The sequence below is a fragment of the Halichoerus grypus genome, chromosome 1 (assembly GCF_964656455.1).
Source record: "Halichoerus grypus chromosome 1, mHalGry1.hap1.1, whole genome shotgun sequence".
NCBI classification, from domain to species: domain Eukaryota; kingdom Metazoa; phylum Chordata; class Mammalia; order Carnivora; family Phocidae; genus Halichoerus; species Halichoerus grypus.
Genome location: NC_135712.1, coordinates 97,342,872 through 97,368,681, shown reverse-complemented (window position 1 = coordinate 97,368,681; position 25,810 = coordinate 97,342,872). Strand labels below are relative to the sequence as shown.

General features: G+C 35.2%; 1 long non-coding RNA gene across 6 annotated transcripts in view; it reads left to right on the top strand.

Moving 5' to 3' along the window:
* Positions 1 to 25,810, top strand: part of LOC118520346 (uncharacterized) — a 593,589-nt gene that overhangs the window by 418,079 nt on the left and 149,700 nt on the right. Inside the window, exon 4 of one of the 6 annotated variants that reach the window (XR_013446613.1) lies at positions 3,248 to 5,071. The exons of the other annotated variants lie outside the window; for them this stretch is intronic. This is a non-coding gene — a long non-coding RNA (uncharacterized LOC118520346). Of the gene's footprint in view, positions 1 to 3,247; positions 5,072 to 25,810 lie in introns of those variants that run through there. 6 annotated transcript variants of the gene reach the window in all.

The window sequence follows — 25,810 nt, the reverse complement described above, 5'->3', positions numbered from 1 at the left end:
TTTTTCAGAGTCCATCGTCTCCCGTGGTTCGTCTCTCCCTCCGATTTCCCCCCCTTCATTCTTCCCCTCCTGCTATCTTCTTTTTTTTTTTTCTTAACATATATTGCATTATTTGTTTCAGAGGTACAGATCTGAGATTCAACAGTCTTGCACAATTCACAGCGCTTACCAGAGCACATATCCTCCCCAGTGTCTATCACCCAGTCACCTCATCCCTCCCACCCCCCCCCACTCCAGCAACCCTCAGTTTGTTTCCTGAGATTAAGAGTTCCTCATATCAGTGAGGTCATATGATACATGTCTTTCTCTGTTTGACTTATTTCGCTCAGCATAATACCCTCCAGTTCCATCCACATCGTTGCAAATGGCAAGATCTCATTCCTTTTGATGGCTGCATAATATTCCATTGTGTGTGTGTGTGTGTGTGTGTGTGTGTGTGTGTGTGTGTGTGTGTATACCAAATCTTCTTTATCCATTCATCTGTTGATGGACATCTAGGCTCTTTCCACAGTTTGGCTATTGTGGACATTGCTGCTATAAACATCGGGGTGCACGTACCCCTTCGGATCCCTACATTTGTATCTTTGGGGTAAATACCCAGTAGTGCAATTGCTGGATCGTATGGTAGCTTCATTATTATTTTTCTAATGTTCCTTCTGAAATGGTATATGACTACTTACATTATTTCTTTATTTTTCAAGTTTATTCAATATTTGTTAATTCTCCATCAAATAAGTTGAGAAAATTAATAGATTTTCATTATCTGCTATTTTCCACTCTGCCTCCCAATTTTTGTTTGTTGTTATCATGGCATATATATTATATGTTATTACAACACATATATGTTATATAATATATAGTATGACATTTAATTTCTGTAGTCACATTTTAGACAGTTTTATATATGAATGATTTAATACTGGTCATTATTATTTTATCAGGGCTTATCATTTTTATTTTGACTTGCCTGGATTTTCCTAGTTGTTACATCTAAAAAGGCTTTTATGTTTAGAAATGCTTTCCTGCTTCTTCTATAGTTAAATGCATTTGGATGGGTACACCACTCTTGGGTCTTCATAATTTTACAGTCATTGCTCCATTGTCTTCGGGATTTACTATGGGTCATCATGCTCTGGAAAACATTGAAGAATGACTTCCCTTATTTCTCCCTCTAAATGTTTGATAAGCTTTTTATCCTTGAAATTCAATTATTTGTCTCAGTACAGATGACTTTGAATCAATTTCCCTAAATTAGGGTGGGTCCTTTTCATTTCAGAAAATTCAATTCTTTATTAATTTCAGGAAAAATTCCCACAATTTTGTTGTCAATTTTTGCCCATACCTGTTTATATTCTATTTATGTCATGGGCATCATTTTTCTTTAAACTGGGTCAGTTTCTTCTATCTTTTAATGACAATTCTGAAATATATAATGATATTGATTGTGGTAAAGAAATGCTTTGTTTTCTATAAGAGATTTGACTTCAGGGACGCCTGGGTGGCTCAGTCAGTTAAGCGTCTGCCTTCGGCTCAGGTCATGATCCCAGGGTCCTGGGATGGAGCTCCGCATCAGGCTCCTTACTCAGCAGGGAGCCTGCTTCTCCCTCTCCCTCTACCTGACGCTTCCCCTGCTTGTGCTCGCTCTCTCTCTGACAAATAAATAAATAAAATCTTTAAAAAAAGAGAGTTAAAAAAAAAAGAAATTTGACTTCATTTTCTCCACTGTTCAAGAAGGTTGTTAGGTAAACAAAACCTAAACCTAAACAATTTACATTCAATTTTTTTTCTCAGAGTTGAGAAATGACACAGGTCATTTTTGGGAAATTTTGCATATTGATAATGTGCTTATTGTACCTTTACATCTAGTAGATAATTTGGTTGGATATGTTATTCCAGGTGGAAGTTATTTTCCCTCAGAATTTGGAAGGCTTTCCTTCATTTTCTTTAGCTTCTAGTGTTGCTGTTGAAAAGTCTTATGTCATGCTGTGTACACCTTCCTTATATTAATAGCTAAAATTATTGTTTCTCTATGAAAACTTTTAGAATGGTTTCTTTAGTCTGTGTATTCTAAAATTTCGGGACGATAAGTAAGGACATTGATATTTTTAATTTATTTTCCTGGACAATCAGTAATCCTTTACAATTAGACAATTCATAGCTCTCACTTCTTATGACATTTAACGTTACTTATTTCATATTTTTCTCTCTTTTTTTTAGTTTATCTTTCTGGAGCTCCTGTTATTTGAATTTGGAGCATCTAAAATAAAAGTTTTTTACTTACTCCTTACTTTCCTAATTTGCAATTTCTTCTGCTCTGTGTTCTAGAAGATTCTGCAATTTTACCTTTCTTTCCTTCATTTTTACTATAAAATTATGATTTCTCAGAGCTTTTTATTTGTTGTCTGTGTGGCTTTATATGGCATCTTATTCTCTTAGAAGTGTGATACTTCTACTGATAGAAAATATTTGACCCACCACAGAGAAGAAAACTCCAGACTTCTGATAGCATAAAGGAAGAGAAATTACCTGGCAGTGCAGATGAGGGGAGAGTCTTTATGGGTCTAACTATTTCTTAAACACACTTTCAAATTATCCCCGTTTAGTTTAGCCTCACTCTCACCCTCTCTTTCTGAGAGATACCAGATGATAACAATCCCTGTAGTGTAAACTGGGTTGCTTTATTTTGATACCATGGCTTTAGAATTCAGCTTTAGGATTTGGCTTCCTTGTGTATGTTAAGTCACCATTCATAAATCTGTCTACAGCTCCTAAAGTTGTTTTGATATTTCCTCTCCTGTTCACTGTGTCCTTTTAGGTGCTTTAACTTAACAACAACAAGAAAAGTTAAATCCTATTTTCTGCCATTTTAATAGAGTTTTGAGGATGGAACAAATATAAACATGTGACATCATTCTATCTTCTTTAACTAGACAGCTTTGTATTCATATTATTTGTATTTTAATGTAAATATGTAATTGGTTGAATTATTCTTAAAAACGTGGTTTGAAATATTCTAATCTAAATTAAGAAAAATCCCTCATAATCTTTAAATATTTCCAAATGATGCAATAATACCTCATGGGGACAAAATAACCAGTGTCATTATTTCTCTTGTCTACACAAAGTTTATGAAAAGCTCAAAAGAAAAGGCTCTGAGTTGATCACTATCTGTTTGGGTTTTTGTTCTCCCTCTCCCCCCTCCCTCTCTCTTCTCCCTCTTTTGAACTCTGCATTTTTTCTTTCTCAGATATATATTTTGGCCTCTGAACGTGAGCACATGTAGAATGTAAGAAAGAAAGAAGGAACTGAATGTTATGGATTTGAAACTTCTTGATAAAACACAGCTGCTCATATTGGAGGACATTTTATTGAAAACATAAATTCTCACAAGCAGCACCTGGAGTCCCATAGTTTTCAAGCTGACAAGACTGTACTGTGAACATTCTAACTAAATATTTAACAACTGTGGTAAATGTCAATTATATAAATGGTGAAATGATATACTCTATATTTATATAGCACCAACTGAGCTCATAGTCCAGAAAAAAATCCACATAGATATTTACTTGTGGAATTTGTGGTATTTTACATGGACTGTTCTAGATAACTCTTACTACACATGAGTGCAAACCACTATTTTCCCTCAGAAAATAATTAATAAATACAGATGAAATAGAAACTGACAATATGACGCTGAAGAAGTTAAGAATGGAATTATAATTTCCTGACCACAAAACATGATAGATATGACACTAGTTTCTTCCTATAACCCACCTGTTCCACTCCCCTGTTTTCCCTCCCTCCCCAAATTAAAAGGGCCAGAGTGCCTGTGTTTATGATGCTATCTGGATGAAAATTAAAATTATCAGTTGAAATTCTGAGTGTTTACACATACTTGGATGTTTTTTGTTGAGTACACCAAATCTATAACTTTTAAATTTCTTTATAAAGTTTTTAATTTTCATCTGGGTGTTGTCTAAAACATCTCATTAATTTATTCAGAAGTTAATCACTCAACTGTTCTGTTTTTTCTAGCAACTATACACAACATAGCCCCAGACTCTTATTTATCCTTAATATTAGTCATATTTCCTTAGGGCCCAGGTTCTTAATGGGTATGACTATGGGCATGTTCTCTGAGGATATATTGGTTTGGAGGAGAGGTCTTTTGCAAACTATAAATTCACCCCCGCTCCAAGACTGATATATTTCTAGAAATATGTAGTCTCTTTTTCCCAGTCTCCTAATCTCCTGTCTTCAGCAGCACTGCACTAAAAATCAATTGTGCACTACTAAAGTATCCCATGTCAGGAAAAAAAAAAGAAAAAAAAGGTTATGTGTTGTTTGAAGTTCAATATATATATTGAAGTGATTAACTTCAATCCTGCATGCGTTATTAGGCATACAACATGATGGCTATGTTCACAACATCATTAGACTATTCAGATATAATTACTGATTGCCAGAAATATAGGGTCAGTGATGAGAACATCACACATTTTCAACTTTTAACCGTACAAAAACTAATTTTGAATAATTGTATTTTTAAGTCATTAACTGAAGAATTTTAGGCTTTGCACATTTATGTAATTGTATCTTTAAAAATATGTAAAGGTTAAAATTGTGGAACATAATGAAAGAAATCTCAGATTTGCAAACAAAATGAAATATTTAAAGGTGAGATAAAATTAATCATTAGTCTACACAACAATATTAGTTCAAATTGATTGGGTGCTAATTATATACTAGGCACTGTTCTAGGTGTTTTATGTGAATTAACCAATTTACCTCACATAGCAGCCCTTTAATAATTTACTTCTCAGGAAAAAAAATTTACTTCTCAGAACAACACTTTGACATTATAATTATTTTCCTCATATTGCTAATCACATATATGATTATGTTAAAGCAATGGATGACGAGTTAGGAGAGCTTGTATCCAATTGTGGTCTTGCTTTTGGTTCAGGCACAATGCTCAGTCGCTTCATTGATAAGATGAGATTCTGTGCCAAGGAGACTTGAATTTATCTTTCAGTTTGAAAACGCTGTGGATTAAGTAAAAAATAAATTATCTGAGCTAAGCATTTTCATTTTCTTGATTTCAGTCTTCAGGGACTGTACCTCAGTTTTTTAAAATCACTAGCAATATTAGTAATAGTGCCTTTTACTATTATATAGTCAGAGGGTTGACTGGAAAATGTGTAATGAGTTATTATAATGAGCTGATGCAGGTAAAAAGTTAGAATAGTGTCTGGTCTCTAACAAGCACTTGGTAAATTGGAGCTAATATTGTTTTTTGACTAAATATCAGGTTTTAAAGATTTTTTTATTCTATAACGTTATAAAGCTATTATATTTCATATTATCTAGCAAGTCTGCTTTAAGTTTTTAAATTAGACTGAAACAATGTAGCTATTAACAATAATAGTAAACTTAACTCTTTCTTGTAAATTGTTAATATAATCTTACATCTTAGTATTAAGATGTTATCCATTACCTTTATTCAATGATGTCAGATTGTTTATTCTTTATTTCATCCAGCATTTAGAATTTGTTTACTCCAAATATAATAGCTTTACTCAAATGAGTTTTGCTTTTTTTTTTCTTCTCAACATTCCTTTGAGATGGCTAATTTAGAATATTCATAGATATTTTATTTATAATTAACCTAAAATTCTCTTTGATGGGGCGCCTGTGTGGCTCAGTTGGTTGAGCGTCTGATTCTTGGTTTTTTGGCTCAGGTCATGATCTCGGGGTCTTGAGATCAAGCCCCACATCCAGTTCTGGGCTCAGTGGGGGGTGGTGGGGGGAGAGGGTCTGCTGGATATTCTCTCCCTCTTCTTCTCCCTCTGCTCCTGCCCCCACTTTCTCTCTCTCTAAAATAAATAAATAAATCTTAAAAAGATAAAAAATTAAAATTCTCTTATTGATTTTCCATCTTTCCCACAATGTGATCTCACAATATTTTCATGTTGCTTTTATCTGCTTATATTAGCATCTACTTTCCCCAGTTTTTCACAGCTGTACCCCTCACAAAAATTCAGTCCTACCTAATTTTCTAATATTCTTTTGACCAGATTATGAAGTACTATATATTATTACCTCAGGGTCTCATGTGACAAGGCTAGGGAACTAAAAGCCTGTAACTACTTTATCAAGAATGAGATTTTGTAACCAAGAAACTTTTAAATCTCAATTTTCCCTAGACAAGTAATCTTTTTTTGAAAAAATTATACACATCTTCATATATTTGTAAATTGGGATCTAAAAAGTTTTCATCACAAGTTTAAGCAATATAAAAGAGTAATTTCCGACATGTAAACATTGCCATTAAAACTATGAAGTCACTCTTGTAAATGTATCCATTGGAGTTGAAATACTTTATTGATCTGATACCTAATATCATCCATTTAAAAATAGGAATAAGCAAGGAAGTGTATGAATTTATTATAGTTTCCTTTTCTTCTTAAACTCCCATTTCTATTCCATCCCTGGGTTCAGAATTTACCCATTATATATCTATGCTTGACAGTATTTTATTGATCATCTTTTCTACTTCTCTGCATCAAAAGTATGTGTGTATATTTAAATTCAATTCATTTAAAAATTTCATTTTATTATAGGTTTGGTGTTTAATTGTGGATTTCATTTTCATTATTGTTACTTAATGCATATTTATTAAAAATAATATGTTCTGTTTACATTTATAATAATAGTGCAAAGGTAGAGGATAATGTATCTTGAAGTATAAAGGATTGTTTTGTTTTTCAATAAGATTATGTACCTATAGATGACTATTAGGCTAAAATGAAACATTACCTGCCATCACTTCTATTCCTCTTTTTGTTTTGCAGATGTAAGCTTGAGAAAAATATAACAATGTCACAGATGCTTTAAACTCCTTTTGAGTTACATTTCAAAAGTTATATTGTGATACACCATCATCTATCCATTGATCTATCAATATACATCTCAGTTATTTTTTACTTCCTTTTTTTTTTAAGATTTGGAATTTATTAGGTTTGTAAAAGAATGGTTACTCAGACCATTTCTTAATTATATAGAAGTAGCCAAAAGGCTTTATTTTTTAGCCAAAATGCTTTATTAAGTTATCAAATTGTTATTAGCTAAAATATCTATTATTCTACTATAAAAATGTCTGGGAAACTTGAAATTTCATGAATATATTGAGTGTAATATTTTTTGATAAAATGCTTCTACATTAACATATGTTTTAAATGTATTTTTAAAAAAGATTTTATTTATTTATTTGACGGAGAGAGACAGCGAGAAAGGTAACACAAGCAGGGGAGTGGGAAAGGGAGAAGCAGGCTTCCCGCTGAACAGCGAGCCTGATGCAGGGCTGCATCCCAGGACCCTGGGATCATGACCTGAGCCCAAGGCAGACGCTTGATGACTGAGCCACCCAGACACCCCTGTTTTAAATATTTTTATTGAAACATTTTATCTGCAGATTTGATTGATTCTAGCTATGAAATAATGTCTATCATATAACTTAAATGGCAAAGACATTTCTCCTTTACAAAGTGCTACATAAGACTAAGTTTTTACCAAGAAAAATATGGCTCTGGGTTTAAATACAAATAGATTTCTGAGATAACCATTTGGCTTCTGAAATTTTAATTCTAAGATGAATGGATGAATGGCTAGCTCAATAAATGCATGGAGCCTTACTATGAATTTGTTGCCTGAATGAAAAGAGGCAATGCTTTTATCAATTTTTCTGATCAATGCTTTGTTTGATCTCATGGGTCTTTCCTCAGCAACAATGTGTGTTTTGGCAACAACTGGAGAGAGGCAGTCTGGAGTAAGGAGGCAATATAGATACATGAAAATGTCCTATATTCCTTAAGTTCCACTCTACAAAAAAATTCAGAAAATTCCATCACAAGTCAAAATACATCATTTCTATAAGCCATGTTTAAGTTATTAAGATCGACCAAGACTTGAAGTTCTATATATGGCTTGTCCTATTTTGTCTATAGCAGACATTCTGATACCAATTCTTTGAATGCTCCCTGTAGTTTGTTGACCTAAAGACTTTGACACCTTGGCACAATGTGACATAGTAAAATTAGGGATTAATGAGGTAAGGATGGACAGTTGTGAAAGGCATTGTTGCTAATGAAAAGAGGCTGGTTACCTCCACCAAATGTCTTCTAAGGCAAGTAAATTTTAAGAGTTATATGTGTGTTCAAGATGTGAAATTTGATTCTCTTAAAACCATCCATGTCCACGTATATACTGGAAAATCTTTGTGAGCCCTAGAGGTTGGCTCAGTTTGGAGACTGCTATTTTTAAACTGGAGATCCCTAATGTTGGTGTATATAAGAGCCAGGCAGGGAACACAAGTGCATTAATTCTTCATGGATTATTAACTGTATTAGCAAATGAAATAGGTACTCTAGTGAATTTAAGAGGAGGTGCCCTAAAAGAGTAACTCGTTATGTTTGCCATTCAGGAATATGAACCCAGTTTTGAAATTGGGTTTTGCAAAGTTAGAACTCCAATTTTTTTTTCTTCCTGTTATTAAATATTCTAATTTCTAAATGTTGGGAATTCATTCAGTATTTGCCTAAAACACCAAGTAGACTAAACAAAACATATCTGCAGGCAAAACCTATCTCAGAGTTATCTACTTGTCTGTCCTTATTCTTTCTCTTCATGTTCTCTGTGTTTATACTTTGATTTTTCATATTAACATTCCAGTACATTGCTGAGATTATAGACTGGTCTTGCTAGGGAATTATATCTGGTTTGTTCTTGGCATTGTTCTCTGAAGTTGAAGTAGTGTCTACTTTCTCTTCACCTGACTTGAAGGTCCACACATGAATGGACAGATCTTTTGGGATAATGCATTTTTAGGCATTTGTCTTAAGGGTAACCTGCTGGGTGAGATGCTCTTTTACTTTCTGCAGTTGGAACATTTGTTTCTCTTTAATGTCACACAGAGGCTTTCAAAATAATGTCTGAACTTGTTTTGCCTTTGCAAATGCTGTGCATTCAACCATGCAGTGGTTTGCAAATGGTCCAGCCTCTGTAAGCACATTAGCTTTCTTAGTACAGTCCACCAGAACCCCTCCTTCCTTTTTTTTCTATTTCCAGCAAGTCTTGTTGCTGGGGACAGCAAAGCAAGTGTATCTCCTAAGTCAGCACCCATTTAAAGATTTCTTCAGATTTCTCTTCCTTGTGTCCTATGGATGCACTCTTATTGTCCAGGATGCACTTTCTTACCATTTTGTAGTGCACTGCATTGAAATTCTTGCATTGTTACTATTGTCAACATTGTATTCATTCCCTCTTTGTATACCTAGCCTATGAGTCTTTCTTCTTTCTTTCTTTCTCTTTCTTTCTTTCTTTCTTTTTCTTTCTTTCTTTCTTTCTTTCTTTCTTTCTTTCTTTCTTTCATTCTTTCTTTCTTCTTTTTCTTTCTTTCTTTCTTTCTTTCTTTCTTTCTTTCTTTCTTTCTTTTTCTTTCTTTCTTTCTTTCTTTCTTTCTTTCTTTCTTTTTCTTTCTTTTTTTCTTCTTTCTTTCTTTTGCTTTTCTTTCTTCTTTCTTTCTTACTTGTTTTTTCCTGAGTACTTCATTCTAATTCAAATTCTGTCCTCTGAAAAATCTATAATATCATTTAGTTCATACTACAAATTCAGTTACACTGTCTTGAATTATTATTACTTAATACTTTTTGTATCTTTTCACCAGTTATATTTTAAACTCCTCAAAAGCCAGTTAGGTAATTTGACTCTAGCAAATTGCTTTAGAAATTATTAGTTACTGGCCTATAATAAGTAGTCAATGAAAGTTTATTGTTTAGCTCACCCTGGCAACACAAATAGATGCTAAAGGAATAAGCATTATATTTTGTGTTAGAACTCAATGCCTTATAAAACTAGTTCAACGCACAAATCTTGTGAAAGTAATTAGAATTAAATTTATATTAATTGATTTTAAATTATTTTTCTGTCTTTTGTAGTAAGCATTTTCTTCCAACTTTTCTTCAAATTATGTTAGATTATGTATGTTCTTTTCAATCACAACATTTGGATACTTTAAATCACATCCTAAAAGTCATTTAGCAACTTAGGAGAAATGAAAAAAGCAAACTCATTACTCAAGGGAGAGAAGAGCTATGAAATGGTCAAAAAAGAAAAAAATAGTAATCTTTAAATCTCCAATATTCATGAATTCTATGGAAGTCTCTTTTAAAGAAGAAAGCTTTCACACACAAAAAAAAGTGTATCAGAAAAGTAAACTTTGGTTCCTTCAGTGTTATGTAGAGATAAGTTTCAGTATGTTTTTGAATAAATTGAATCTAATCTGTTCCCTTATATTACCATTTCCCTCTTTTTGACTATCAAGTATCTTTCTGGGCTCTCACTAGTCTCATTCTCACTCTTATCACTGAGATTCTTCTGATTTTATATTCTCATTGAAAAGTGACAGGAAAAAAATAATGCATATTGAGGACCAGTGATGACTGACGTCATCTTTAAACTTGTTTTACTTTTAATTTACATTTACAAACAAACCCTTTGCTTACTCCAACTTTAGCATCCATTCAACTTCATAGCAAAGAGAGCTCTCTGAGCTAACACATCAAAATTAATCTACTTGTGTATTTGTGCTTTAGTTAAATTCATAATTATGTAGTGAAATTATGAAATTTGATGGAGAAAACTATTTTGGTGCATAAAATCTTGTGGAGGTAATTAGAATTGGAAATTATTTGAGCCACAAGGAAGTTGGCTCTGGGACGTCCTTTGCCTTTGCAAATTCTATACAGGATTGCAATAAACTCATCAATTATGATAAGTACATTAGCATTCCTATTCAGTACGAATGGCAGACTCAATATCTAGGTTCTACTAGCTGGCTTTAGTGTTCCCAATAGAATTCGTTTCTCAATGTATAATTTAATGTCTGATTTAATGTCTGTTAGGTAAATACAGTATTAAGTATAAAATAGATTTCACTATTAATATCAGAATACTTTTGGACTCACATTGTCTTCCATTCAAATTGTTCTGTCCTGTATACTTACACTTGATATGGTAATCTGTTAATTACTAAGATTTTGATCAGTTTATTTCTGGGTGCCAATGTTTCACGTTTCCTTTAATGAAACAAGTTTTATGTTGCAGAAAAATATTTCCCATGTGAAAGCTTACTCAGGCATGGTCTGCATCTGCACATCAATGGCTCCTCTGGTTTAAATTGAAAGCACAGATTTTTTGAAAACGAAATACAAGCTTATGCCATAAAGAAGTTGAATAGCTGGACCATAACGGATCAATAATGAGTCATTAGGGACTAAGGTGAGGGAAATATTGCTGTAAAGTAATAATAGACTTTGCAGCACATGCAACATTCAGCAAGAACCAAATGCCAATGGAAATCCAGGTGCCAAGGCTTCCTGTGAGTTTACAAACTATTCAGAAGAACACAAACAATTTGTATCTTATAGTAGAGAAAAAAAAGAGTGCTTAAATCCCCAATTTTCATTAAGGTTAAACCACTTAGGTGGTGGAGAACACAGTTAAGCAAATTGTGTAGCATACTGATTACATGTAGCTCTTTCTAAAGCCAGGCATATAATCATATTCTAAAACAGTTGCCAGCAGTGTTCCTTATTTCTTTCAAACTGGTTCTCTTTTCCAAAAGGTTAAACAGAAACCTTACACTCTCTGACAGGGCTATGTATGTCTAATTCTTAGAGGCACTTAGTATGCGCAGGAAATATTTGTTAAAAGCAAGAGTAGCTTTAAAACTAATTTACAACCAGTATAACAAGAGTTCTGCTTGGTTAGAAAGGATGTTAACTGTGGAACTAGAGCAGGATTCCGGAGGGTCCTGCTGAGGCTGACAGTAGCTTTCATTTTGGACGATAGAAACGTCTGAGAGATCCAAGAGAAGGTAGTAGAAGAGACAGCCTGAGAAACAGAGAGGAACTAGTGCCCAGAGGAGCAACTATTTACAATCCAGGAAGTATTTCATTATTTTAATAAGTATTGGCTATCATGACATAATAATTCCACATCATCATAGAAAGACAAATGCCATATGATTTCACTTAGATGTAGAACCTAAAAAGCAAAACAAATGAACAAACAAAAAATAGACTCTTAATCCATTCATCTGTCGATGGACATCTTGGCTCTTTCCACAGTTTGGCTATTGTGGACATTGCTGCTATAAACATCGGGGTGCACGTAACCTTTCGGATCCCTACATTTGTATCTTTGGGGTAAATACCCAGTAGGGCAATTGCTGGATCATATGGTAGCTCTATTTTCAACTTTTTGAGGAGCCTCCATACTGTTTTCCAGAGTGGCTGCACCAGCTTGCATTCCCACCAACAGTGTAGGAGGGTTCCCCTTTCTCCACATCCTTGCCAACATCTGTCATTTCCTGACTTGTTAATTTTAGCCATTCTGACTGGTGTGAGGTGGTATCTCATTGAGGTTTTGATTTGGATTTCCCTGATGCCGAGCGATGCTGAGCACTTTTTCATGTATCTGTTGGCCATTTGGATGTCTTCTTTGGAAAAATGTCTGTTCATGTCTTCTGCCCATTTCTTGATTGGATCATTTGTTCTTTGGGTGTTAAGTTTAATAAGTTCTAGAGAACAAACAGGTGGTTGCCAGAGGGGAGGTGGGTGGAGGGATGGGTGAAATAGGTGAAGGATATTAAGAGGTACAAACTTCCAGCTATAAATAAGTCATGGAGGCAAAATGCACAGCATAGAGAATATAATCATTAATAGTATAATAATGCATGGTGAGAGATGATGACTGTACTTATCATGGTGAGCACTGAGTAATATATAGAAATTGCTGAATCAGTATATTGTACACCTAAAACTAACATAACATTGTATGCCAACTCAGTTAAAGAACAAAGGAACTAAACATCAACCTGAATGAATGAATAAATGAATGATGCCTTCAATAAGACTGCCCATCAGATAATTTCCTAGTGCTGATGTTACCGCATGACATTGTCACTAGATGTCCTCAATGAGGCTGATGCTTTTTGTTTTATTTATGTATTTATTTATTTTAAGTAGGCTCCATGCTCAATGTGGGGCTTGAACTCATGACCCTGAGATCAAGAGTTGCATGCTCTACCAACTGTGCCAGCCAGGTGCTCCTGATGCTTTTTGTTTAGACATTTCTTGTTCCATTCACAGAGTAGAACATAAAGTCTGAGACAAGTTAGGTGACATTTTACCTAGCTAGCAAGTAGCAGGGCAGGACTTCAGCACATAATGTATTTTGCCATCCCCGGTGCTTATTAAACTACTTCTGCTGGAGAATACAAGGCCCCCTAACAGAACCCTGTATAAGGGCTCCTAGTCCAAGTGAACCCCTAGGAGTGGAGGACTGTTCAGGTATAGGGGGAGCGAAGGGAGAAAGCAGATCCTTGAAAATTCTTGAATTATTTATATAATAGTCTGGAAGATAGTAAGTTTCAAAACTGTGGCAGACCAAAAATTATAATAATTTTATAAATGATCAATTCTAAGTTTGCTTCATTTTATATGGGTGTACCTATAAAGCATATAAATTAAAATACAATGTAGTATAACATGATGCTATAGCGAGACAAAGTATAAATAAACTGGAGACTTAATTATAGCATACAGTAATATTTACTACTTGTTAACATGCTACGCAAATCAATATAAGAGCCATGGGGTACCGTGAAATATAAGACGTGATCTCAGGCCTAAAGAGCACCACTCTAAGTTACCAGATAAGACATTCTTATTTATTTACTCATTTATGTATGCATTCACCCAATTAATCTTTTAATTCATTAAAACATTTACTGGGTGTTTGCAATGAGCCATGTGTGCTCAGCACTGAGGTACCATAATCACAAAATGATATTCTTGTTTTCAAGGTGCTCCCAGTCTTGTGGAGAAGATAGGAATGTGAATAGCTAATTAAAATGAAATGTGATAAGTATTATAGGAGTAAGATGGAAACATGAAATCGAATGTCATAGATTATGAAAACAAATTGAATGTAATTGGCCATGAATTTGGTAGGGTTCACAGACTAGAAAAAGTTAAGGCCCTACAAGATGTTTCCAAGGCTTACCCAATACATTATTGTAAATGATATTAAAATAATTGCAGGTCAGCTGGAAACAGAAAATCTTCCTGTAGGAAATGTATCTAAAACAGATCTTAAAAGAGTAGAAGGGAAGGAACAAACTATTTGATAATGTTAAATCAGTTGTTTTACGTTCAGCTGTCCATTTTGACTATCCACCTGCCAAGTGAACTATGCATGTCCTTTACTTTGTGTCATGAATCATCAAATCTCTGTGGGAAGGGTCTTCACTGTTATTTGAATGAACTTTATATTACTCATTGTCTAGAAGACATCCCTGGGATCTGGTCCTTAATACCGGTCTTCTCTTCTCTGTTTGAACACTGTCCCAGATTGGGTCACTCACTTTCTGCCTCTTTTATGTTTATATTTAGAAAGTGTCTCTCTTCTAGGCCTACTTATTTCTCCTAGTTTTCTCTATAGTTGCATAGACTATTTGATACTCTTTTCATAGATAGTCCTTCAAAAAATGAAATACCACTACTGTTTTGGCAAAAGTCCTCTCTTTTGTATACCAAGCATCCACAACCTCTTCAGCTCTATCCACATGGCACAGTTTCTAGGTTTTTGACCATTTGGAGAAGATAAATAAAGGTACAAGGAATATTTTTTCTTCAGTAGCTGGGATGGATTTAAAACTTTTTTTTTTTTTTAAGATTTTATTTATTTATTTGAGAGAGAGACAGAGAGCATAAGTAGATAGAGGGGCAGAGGGAGAGGGAGAAGCAGGCTTCCCGCTGAGCAGGGAGCCTGATGTGGGGCTTGATCCCAGGACCCTGAGGCATAACTGACTGAGCCACCCAGGTGCCCCAGATTTAAGACTCTTAATAAGACCTTGGCTATCTGTCCACCTTTGCTGATGACCCTCTTTAGAATTAGAATTAGAATTAGGAGGCTTTAGTGCCACTTTATCCCCAGCATCTTTCTTAGCCCCCCATTTTTCATATTCCCTGTCATAGTTCTCCATTCCCTGTTATTCTTATTTGGCCTTTTTAGGTAAATTGCCAGTCTTTTCTTATTGTGGTCATGATATTTTACTTTTGACTGTAGTAGCTGGTTTATCAGGAGGAACAGGACTAAAACTTGGCTGTGTCTCTGCTATTACCTCTCTATACCTCTATTTCTTCTTTTGTAAAAATAGGAGTCTTGATTAGATTAATTCTCAAATGTGCCTTAGCTCTAAAATTCTGATTCCATGTGTCTGTTTTCTTATCGGAATAACTGTGGACATCAGAAGTAACTATTCACCTTGCTGACTATCCAATATCTTCTGATATTGTAAATAAATACAGTATCAATATTATGTAACAAAAATAAGGGTAAAACAACAACAGCAAAGATAATTCCTAGCTGAAGTAATTATTTTGATCTTCCTTCCTGGTTGGGATTTAGTAAAGCGTATGTAATTTGTGGCAGCAGGAAAAAGCAGTAGAGGGAGGAGGAAGGCCAACATGACCTTGTGATGAGGAGCACAGAAATTGTTCTCACATGAAAGAGGAAAATAAAGACCAATAAACACCACTTCATAGAGTAATAGACACTAAGGAAAGAACGGAGGACCACTGGTAAATAATGGGCAGTGCTACTATTTCTTGCCATTCTTTATTCTGTTCATGACATAAATGTAGCCCTCATAAATTACTTTCTAAAGCCGAAAGTGTTTTTCTTTGAAAAAAGATTCATCATTATGATTCTACCTACTGAAATGAATGGAATCAATTGCATACCCTGTAATAATGCTGAATAAAAATTACCTTTTTGAGACCATAACCTTTTCCAAATAGCATAATAATTGAAATGCTATCCTGCTACATGACAATTGAATCATAAGAAATTAAATTGAGAATTCAATTGAATTGAGAATTTAATTGGGAAATTGAATGAGAATCTTATTTTCCTTCTATTCCATAGGAGACCTCAAAATCTTGCAGTGATACAATGAATAAATAAAATTAATACCCATAGCTCCATCTTCCTTTCTTTGAGCAGGTCAAGATATCTCAATTGTGCACAACTTTGGGAGTTAAATGTAGTGATGTTATTTGGTACTTTAAAAAAATTATCTGGGCACCTGAGTGACTCAGTCACTTAAGTGTCTGACTTTTGATTTCAGCTCAGGTCATGATCTCAGGGTTGTGAGATTGAGCCCCGCATGGGGCTATGTGCTGGGTGTGGAGCCTGCTTGGGATTCTCTCTCCCTCTATCTCTCCTGCTGCCCTTCTCCTCTCCCCTCTTTCTCAAAATAAATATAAACAAATAAATACATAATTACCAATCATGCATTTCTGCTAAGAGTTTTTACTTGAAAGATTACAAATATGTAAAAGATTATAAATACAAACATATGCTGCCTAAACATGTGATACACATATATGTGTACAAAAAATATATGTACACATGTATTCATAATAAAAGCAACTTAGGTAAGGTCCAGTGCTTTTCTAAGTACTTCACATAGCAATCCATTTAATCTTTAAATTTCATTTATTTCTGGCTCAGTCAGTAGAGCATGTGACTCTTACTCTCAGGGTCGTGATTTCAAGCCCCACGTTGGGCATGGGGCCTACATAAATTAAAACAAATGTTTTTAATTAGAAAATAAATAAAATTCATAATAAGCCTATGGTGTATTAATAATCATTATTATACTGATGAGAAATATGAGGCACCAAGAAGTGAAGTGATCTGGCCAAAATCACACAGCAAAATGATGGAGGAAGCAGTTTAACTCCAGAGATATTATTGTCATGTTGTTGCTTATTTCTATATGGATATGGATGCATGGATTTATGGAATAAATCTACATACTGAATATCCACCTCCTAATGACTATTATCTACTCTGAAATTGGTTAAATAACCAAACCTAAGGTTGGCTTCAGTGTTACACTGAATCATTGGGAGTTAGGTTTTGAAAGGTGTAGAAAATGGTGAAGGCTGGACCAGATGGACTTAACAGTTACGCTCAGAACCTTTCATCCTAAAGCAGCAGAATATACATTCTTTTTAATTAATTAATTTAATTAATACATTCCTCACAATAGATCACATTATAGGTCACAAAGCCTCAACAAGTACAAAAAGATTGAGATCATACCATGCTTATTTTCAGACCACAATGCTATGAAACTTGAAGTTAATCACAAGAAAAAACTTGAAAACACCACAAATACATGGAGGCTAAAGAGCATCCTACTAAAGAGTGAATGACTCAACCAGGAAATTAAAGAAGAGATAAAAAAAATACATGGAAGCAAATGAAAATGAAAACACAAGAGTCCAAAACCTTTGGGATGTAGCAAAGGTGGTCATAAGAGGGAAGTATATAGCAATACAGGCCTACCTCAAGAAGCGAGAACAATCTCAGATGAACTGACTTAAACTTACATCTAAAGGGGCTAGAAAAAGAACAACAAATGAAGCTTAAAGCCAGCAGAAGAAGGGAAATAATAAAGAGTAGAGCAGAAATAAATGATATAGAAATAAAAAAACCCAGATCAGATCAATGAAACCAGGAGCTTGTTCTTTGAAAGAAATAAAATTGATAAACCCCTAGCCAGACTTATCAAAAAGAAAAGAGAAAGTACCAAAATAAATAAAATCATGAATGAGAGAGATCACAACGAACACCACAGGAATATAAATGATTATAAGAGAATATTATGAAAAATTACATGCCAACAAATTGGGCAATCTGAAAGAAATGAATAAATTCCTAGAAACACATAAACTACCCAAACTTATCAGGAAGAAATAGAAAACTTGAACAGACCAATAACCAGAAAAGAAATTGAATCAGTAATCAAAATTCTCCCAACAAACACAAGTCCAGGGCCAGATGGCTTCCCAGTGGAATTCTACCAAACATTTAAAGAAGAGTTAATACCTATTCTTCTCAAATAGAAATGGAAGGGAAACTTCCAAACTCATTCTATGAGGCCAGCATTACCTTGATTCCAAAACCAGACAAAGACTTGAATAAAAAGGAGAATTACAGGCCAATATCCCTGATGAACATGGATGCAAAAATTCTCAACAAAATACTAGCAAATTGAATCCAACAGTACATTAAAAGAATCATTTACCACGATAAGTGGAATTTATTCCTGGGTTGAAAGGGTGGTTTAATATTTGCAAACCAATCAATGTGATACACCACATTAGTAAAAGAAAGGATAAGAATCATATGATCCTCTCAATAAAGGCAGGAAAAGCATTTGACAAAGCACAGTATCCATTCTTGATAAAAAACCTCAACAAAGTAAGGAGGGGGAATATACATCAACATCATAAAGGCCATATATGAAAGACCCCCAGCTAATATCATCCTCAATGGGGAAAAACTGAGAGCTTTTCCTCTAAGGTCAAGAACAAGACAGGAATGTCTACTCCCACCATAGTTATTTAATATACTACTGGAAGTCCTAGCTTCAGCAATCAGATAACAAAAAGAAGTAAAAGGCATCCAAATTGGCAAGGAAGAAGTCAAACTTTCACTTTTCACAGATGACGTGATACTCTATGTAGAAAACCTGAAATACTCCACCAAAAAACTATTAGAACTAATATATGAATTGAGCCAAGTCACAGGATACAAAATCAATGTACAGAAATCTGTGCATTTCTATACACCAATAATGAAGCAGCAGAAAGAGAAATCGGGGAATTGATCCCATCTATGATTCCACCAGAAACCATGAGATACCTAGGAATAAACCTAACTAAAGAGGTAAACGATCTATAGAACAACTATAGAACACTTACGAAAAAAATTGAAGAGGACACAAAGAAATGGAAAAACATTCCACAATCATGTATTGGAAGAACAAATATTGTTGAAATATCTATACTACCCAAAGCAATATACACATTTAATGCAGTCCCTATCAAAATACCACCAGCGTTTTTCACAGAGCTAGAACAAACAATCCTAAAATTTGTATACAATCACAAAAGACCCCAAATAGCTAGAGCAGTCTTGAAAAAAACAAAGCAAAGCTGGAGGTGTCACAGTTCTGGACTTCAAACTATATTAGAAAGCTGTAGTCATCAAGACAGTATGGTACTGGCATAAAAACAGACACATAGATCAATGGAACAGAATAGAAAACCCAGAAATGAACCTACAACTATGGTCAACTGATCGTCGACAGGGTAGGAAAGAATATTCAGTGGAAAAAAGGACAGTCTCTTCAACAAATGGTGTTGGGAAAACCAGATAGCCACATGTAGAAGAATGAAACTGGATCACTGTCTTACACCACACACAAAAATAAATTCAAAAAGGATGAAAGACCTAAATGTGGGACAGGAATCCATCAAAATCCTAGAAGAGAACACAGGCAGTAACCTCTTTAACATCAACTGTAGTAGAATCTTATTAGATACATCTCTGAGGCAAGGGAAACAAAAGCAAGAATGAACTATTGGTACTTCATCAAGATAAAAAGCTTCTGCACAGTGAAGGAAACAATCAACTAAACTGAAAGGCAACCTTCAGAATGGGAGAAGATATTTTCAAATGACATATCTGATAAACGATTAGTATCCAAAATCTATAAAGAGCATGTCAAACTCAACACCCCAAAAAAACATAATCCAGTTAAGAAATGGGCAGAAGACATGGATAGACATTTTTCCAAAGAAGACATCCAGATGGCCAACAGACAAATGAAAAGATGCTCAACATCACACAAATCAAAACTACAATGAGATATCACCTAATACCTATCAGAGCAGCTAGTTATAACAACACGGGAAACAATAGGTGTTGGCAAGGATGTGGAGAAAGGGGAACCCTCTTACACTGTTAGTGGGAATGCAAACTTTTTCCTCAAATGGTTAAAAATAGAAATATCCTATGACCCAGTAATTACACTACTGGGTATTTACCCAAAGGATACAAAACTACTGATTTGAATACATGGTTATAGCAGCCTTATCAACAATAGCTAAATTATGGAAAGAGCCCAAATGTCCATCAACTGATGAATGGATAAATAAGTGGTATATATATATATATGATGGAATATTACAATATTACTCAGCCATAAAAAAAGAATGAAATCTTGCCATTTGCCACAATGTAGATGGAGCTAGGGAGTATTATGCTAAGCGAAATAAGTCAGAGAAAGACAAATACCATATGATTTCACTCATATGTGGAATTTAAGAGATGTAACAGACGAACATAGGGAGAAAAAAAGAAAAGAGAGGCAAACCTTAGACTCTTAACTATAGGGAACAACCTGAGGGTTGCTGGAGGGGAAGGGGTTGGTGGGTGAAATATGTGATGGGGATTAAAGAGTGCACTAGTGATAAGTACAGGGTGATGTATGGATGAATCACTAAATTCTGCATCTGAAACTAATATTACACTGTATGCTAACTAACTGGAATTGAAAATTGTGGAACTAAATAAAAATTAAAAAAATTAAAAATAAAAATTAAATCATTTTACCTTAACTAAAACATAAATAAATGCATCTGTTTATTGGAAGAAAAAGGGATAATAAGAAAATGGTGGAGACAACTAGTTCCCACCAAAACATAAAACTTGGAGTTGAAAACTAAAAATTAATCCTATCCTATTTTCTTCTTATATTCATTACCCCTTTGCTGTACCTTAACGTGTGGACAGAAGCAAGGAATGTTTTGTTACCAAGGAGTTTTTCTATTTAAATGCTAGGCAGATCTAGGAGTCCAGTAGAAGATGAACTAAAATTCATAATTCTCATAAATTGTATTCAGTCTTATTTCATTTTCTTAGGAGGAGGTGGAAGATGTGAGCAGAAAGCAGGGGGAAGAGTTGCATCATTCAAACCTAGGTAAGGAGAGGAGATAAAGGAAAGTGTCCTATCCTTAGTTGGTCACTGCAAACGGAAATAAGCATCTAGATCCTTTCTCTGTTATGAATACATGCAGGTGCTTGCCAAATTCCAGCTTGTTATGCAAAAAGACTCAATAATTTATCTCCAATTAATTATTTTATTATCTTAACTTTTCTTCTCTCAGGGCCCCAGAAAAGGAGTGGCTAACTGCTAATGAAAATTCAAATATCCAGAAATACCCTGGTGTGAGCCGTTTCTATGCTGTTCTAGTTCAGCAGATACCAGGAATACAGCTCAAACCAATTAAAAATATAATCTCAGGCAGTGAGGCCCAAGAATAGGATTTTTATGATTGCTCTAGGCAATTACAATTTGCATGTTGTACATTCCCACTTTAGTTAGCTGTTGTAACCCCATTTTAGCAGCTAGGATGCAAAGTTAAAGAAATGGGTTTACTGGGAGAGGCAACGGAAGAGTCTGGAGGAAATGGTGGCCCTTTGTTACCTACATGGCCTAGGTTACATTGCAGAATCTCAACCCTGCTTATCTCTTTCATCCCATGTTCTTCTGCTTCTTTGCTCTTGTCCAACCACTTTCTTTCTCAGTTCATCAAGTGTACCAAACATGAATGCTTCAGAGATTTTACACATATTATTCCCAATGCCCAGAACACACTTTACCCTACCTGACTGTGTGCAGGAGAATTTTATTATGTCAACTTAGCCAAGAGGGAATCACACTTCCCAGAATTTTCTTCCCTGCACAGTTTCAAATTAGAAGCAAACACAAGAGGGTGCCTGGGTGGCTCGGTCGGTTAAGTGGCTGCCTTCAGCTCAGGTCATGATCCCAGGGTCCTGGGATCAAATCCTACATTGGGCTCCTTGCTCAGCAGGGAGCCTGCTTCTTCCTCTGCCTGCCGCTCCCCCTGCTTGTGCTCTCTCTATCTGTCAAATAAATAAATAAAATCTTAAAAAAAAAAAAGAAACAAACACAAGAGATATTTGGCATGAGAATTGAAAGGCAAAACAGGAGCGACAGATACATTTTTTCACACTGAAACTGTTGGTGCAAGGGAACTGTGCAGATGCTGTTGGAGTTCACACAAGTCTTTTCTTTTTGGCTGGCTCACCTTGTTAGCATGGGGTGGCAGTGGGGCTTAAACGCCTTCAGAAAATACCAGATCCTCCTTTGGCTTCCTCAACTCTTACAGTAGGTGCATGTTTAGGTCCACGACAAGGGTTCTGGCTTTTCCTGTACATAACTTGAACCACCGAGGTTGGTAGCTTAGAAGTGGTGAGAAGCTGATGTGAGTTCCAGTCCGTCCTCACCTGTTCCAGTTTGTGCTCACCCACCCCACTTCACACCCACCTGCCATCCCCAACCGCCTGCTCTACTGACGGCAGCCTCCGTCTCCACACGTGCAGAAATGGAAGCCTCACATCCCTTCATCAGCTCCCACCTCACGTGTGCTCAAATCTGTCTAAGAAATCCCATATTTTTCACTCCCAGTGATTCTGTTTCTTCAAGCAAATCCCGATAGATCCAGCTTCTGTTCTTTCTCAGGCTTCAGCCTAAACAGCCCTCCTGGATGGGCCTTCTCAGCCAGCGTTATCCAGAACGTGCCTCTTCTCAGTCCTCTCATTATGATCTAGCTCATCACCTTCCTTCTTTCTCTCCAAGCACTTACCATCATTTATACAGATCTCATTGAGCTTACTTGCTGTTTGCCTCTCTCGCTCATGACTCCGTAGACTCTATGAGAGAAGTTATGGTTGTCCTCTTTGTCACTTCATCTCCAAGGACAGTGCCTGGTATACAGTGAATGCTTATTAATTATTTTTGTACATGTGAATGAATGATAAATGAATGGATAGATACTTTTAGAAAGGTAGCTCTGAGGGCCATGTTAACAAAGAATTTGAGCTTGGTGACCGGATGACCAGACAGGGGACTATAGAAAGTGTTAAAGGCAGGAAGGAAAACTAAAGGTGAAAGGTACGAGAGGCGGACAAAAGATGAGAGAGGACAATTTAACTCCCCAGTGGAGAAGAAGATGGTGAAAGAGAAAGTAAAATCAGGATGAGAGAGTCCTAATTCCACTAAAGAAACAGAATCACTCAGAGTGATATGTAAGGCATTTCTTAGAGGTTTGAGCGCAAATGAGGTGGGAGCTGATGAAGCGATGTGAGGCTCCCATCTGCACATGTCGAGCTGGAGGCTGCCATCAGCAGGGCAGGGGGTTGGGGAGGGCAGGTGGGTGTGAAGTGGGGTGGGTGAGCACAAACTGGAACAGGTGAGGACGGACTGGAACTCACATCAACTTCTCATTTCTCATTCTTCATGACCAGAAGGGTAGAGATGCTTCGACAGATTGAATAGGAAGAACAGGCTTTAGGGAATAAGATACTGAGTTTGAGGTTTTCAATTCAGATGGAAATTTCTTATAAAATGATAAAAGTCAAGATTGGTGACACACTAACTTAAATGTATCAGACACTAGTATTATTTGAAGCCATGCCAGTAGTTAAGATTATCCAGGTAGACTGTACAAGTGAGTTAAGAAGAGGTCCAAGGAATCCTTAAATATTTACCATAGTAGGAGGGTAAGTAAAACTATAAAGCTTAAGAGATGAAAAAGGTTTCCCATGCTCTGAGTAGGAAGTGAAATTGTTTCAGATCAGCACACTGCACAAACATGAAGAGCAGACAGAATCACACACTTCATTGCTCTGAACCAGCAGCCTCAGAACTCGACAAGCCATCACCATGAGGACTTAGCATCCTCTATCATCTTGCCTTTTTTTCTCAGCTCTTCTCTCAAATATTCATTGTAATGTTCCAAACTCCCTTCAGTAAGACCAAACCTGAGAGGAAAAAAATCCTATTGTCTGTATCAATAGTTATCAAATGGGGGCAGTTTTGCCCCTGTGGGTACATTTGGCCATATTTGGAGATTTTTTTTTTAGAAAGATTTATTTATTTATTTCAGGGAGAGAGAGAGGAGGGAGGGGGACAGGGCGAGAGGTAGAGAAAGGGAGAATCTTTAAGCAGACTCTGCTCTGAGCATGGATCCCACCTTGGGGCTCAATCCCACGACTCTTGAGTCCACGACCTAACAGAAACCAAGAGTCCGATGCTTAATCCACTGTGCCACCCAGGCACCTCTGGAGATAGTTTTTATTGCCATTGGTATCTGGTGGGTAGATACAAGGCTCAGATAGCAGTCGTTGCCCCCAACAAAGGACTTGTCCATCCCCAAAACGTCCATAGTACTGAGGTTGAGAATCACTGGTCTAGAGAAAGACTTTGCAAATTGCTACTTTTAGAACATGATTTGCACAGAATATTAAAAGTTTGTGTATATACATGCACTTACATATAAACAACTATGTGGTCAAATTGGTTGCTAAAAAAACTAAACGGGTTTATTTGTTTCAGTATTTCTCATATTAATATATGAGTATACTAATGAACATTTTAAATCTCTTACATGGTATTCTTCATGTCCTGTTTCCCAAACTTAATTGACCTTGGAGCCTATTTCTGGTAAAACATGTTGAGGAACTAATGTTCTGTAAGAAAACTTTGGGAAACACTATTTTGGAGTCTGGGAACAGAATCTTAGACTGTAAGGAATATAATCATATGAATATTACCCCCTAAAATGTTTACTAAAAGATGAGTATGTAGACCTGTGATCTAGTTTTAGGTCTACTCGGTCTATTAATCCAAGGCTAAGAAGCAATTAGTTGTGCAGGGCTTTAACTTGGGGTCTGGTTATTAAAAAGATTTTTATTTTGATAAATAAATACATATGAGTGTGTTAAAATTCAAAACACAATTATCTGTGCTATAAATTTTCACTGAAAATTAAAATAAGAAATAAGATAAAAAATATAAACCAGATAAAAAATTCAGATTAAATATAGTATTTATTTTAAAAAATTAAGTAAACTAATCTATTTAAAATAAAAAATGTTAAGATTTTTACTAAAAATAATAATCAAACTTTGCAGAATAAAAAAATTACTTAAAATTACATGTCTTGCATTTACTTGGCATTTCCATGAACATATGTCAAGTTTAATCACTGGACAAAATCACTGACCGCATTTCAATGTATCTTAGATTCACTCTGAAATCAGTGAAAACACAGAATATACCATTATTGTGGTACCATGTTTTTGGTACTACTTTTTTAAAGTAAGCATCTTATATGTGAGTGATGCAATCTTTTAGACCTTAATTTTACTTGGAAAAAATAGTGTTGGGCCATTGACTGGCAGGTAAACATGGAGATTTTTTTATTCGTATCAAGTTTTAATTATTCTAGAATTTTATGGTATAAATCTTAAGGAAGAAAAAAAAGTCTGGAAAGAATCCAAAGAGTGCAGCCATGAGTGATGATAATATTAAATGGCCTGGAAAATAAGATATATAAAGAAGGCTAAAAAAATAAAAAAAGGTGGTTGGCTTATAAAAGAGAATCCTGAGAAATGCATTACTAAAAATTCTATTTGAACCAAAAACAGAACATATAAAAGTGTTCTTAAATTGTACCAAGAAAAAAGGTTAAACATAAAGATGAACTGTGTTGTATACCCTTGAATCATTTCTGAGCTTGGTGCTTTTATAGCATTTTGAGGGCAAGAGTCTAAACTCCCAAGCATGTTGAATTATATTTAGTGTTACTGGGATAAAAGAAAGTGGTATTTCTTTTTATGTCTTTATAAAAATGTTATTTATTTTATCTCTATGCACACCCTTCTATGATTTTTATATATGTTTTTCTAAATGTATATTGCATAAAGTGGTTAAATGAAGAATACAAGCGGCAAT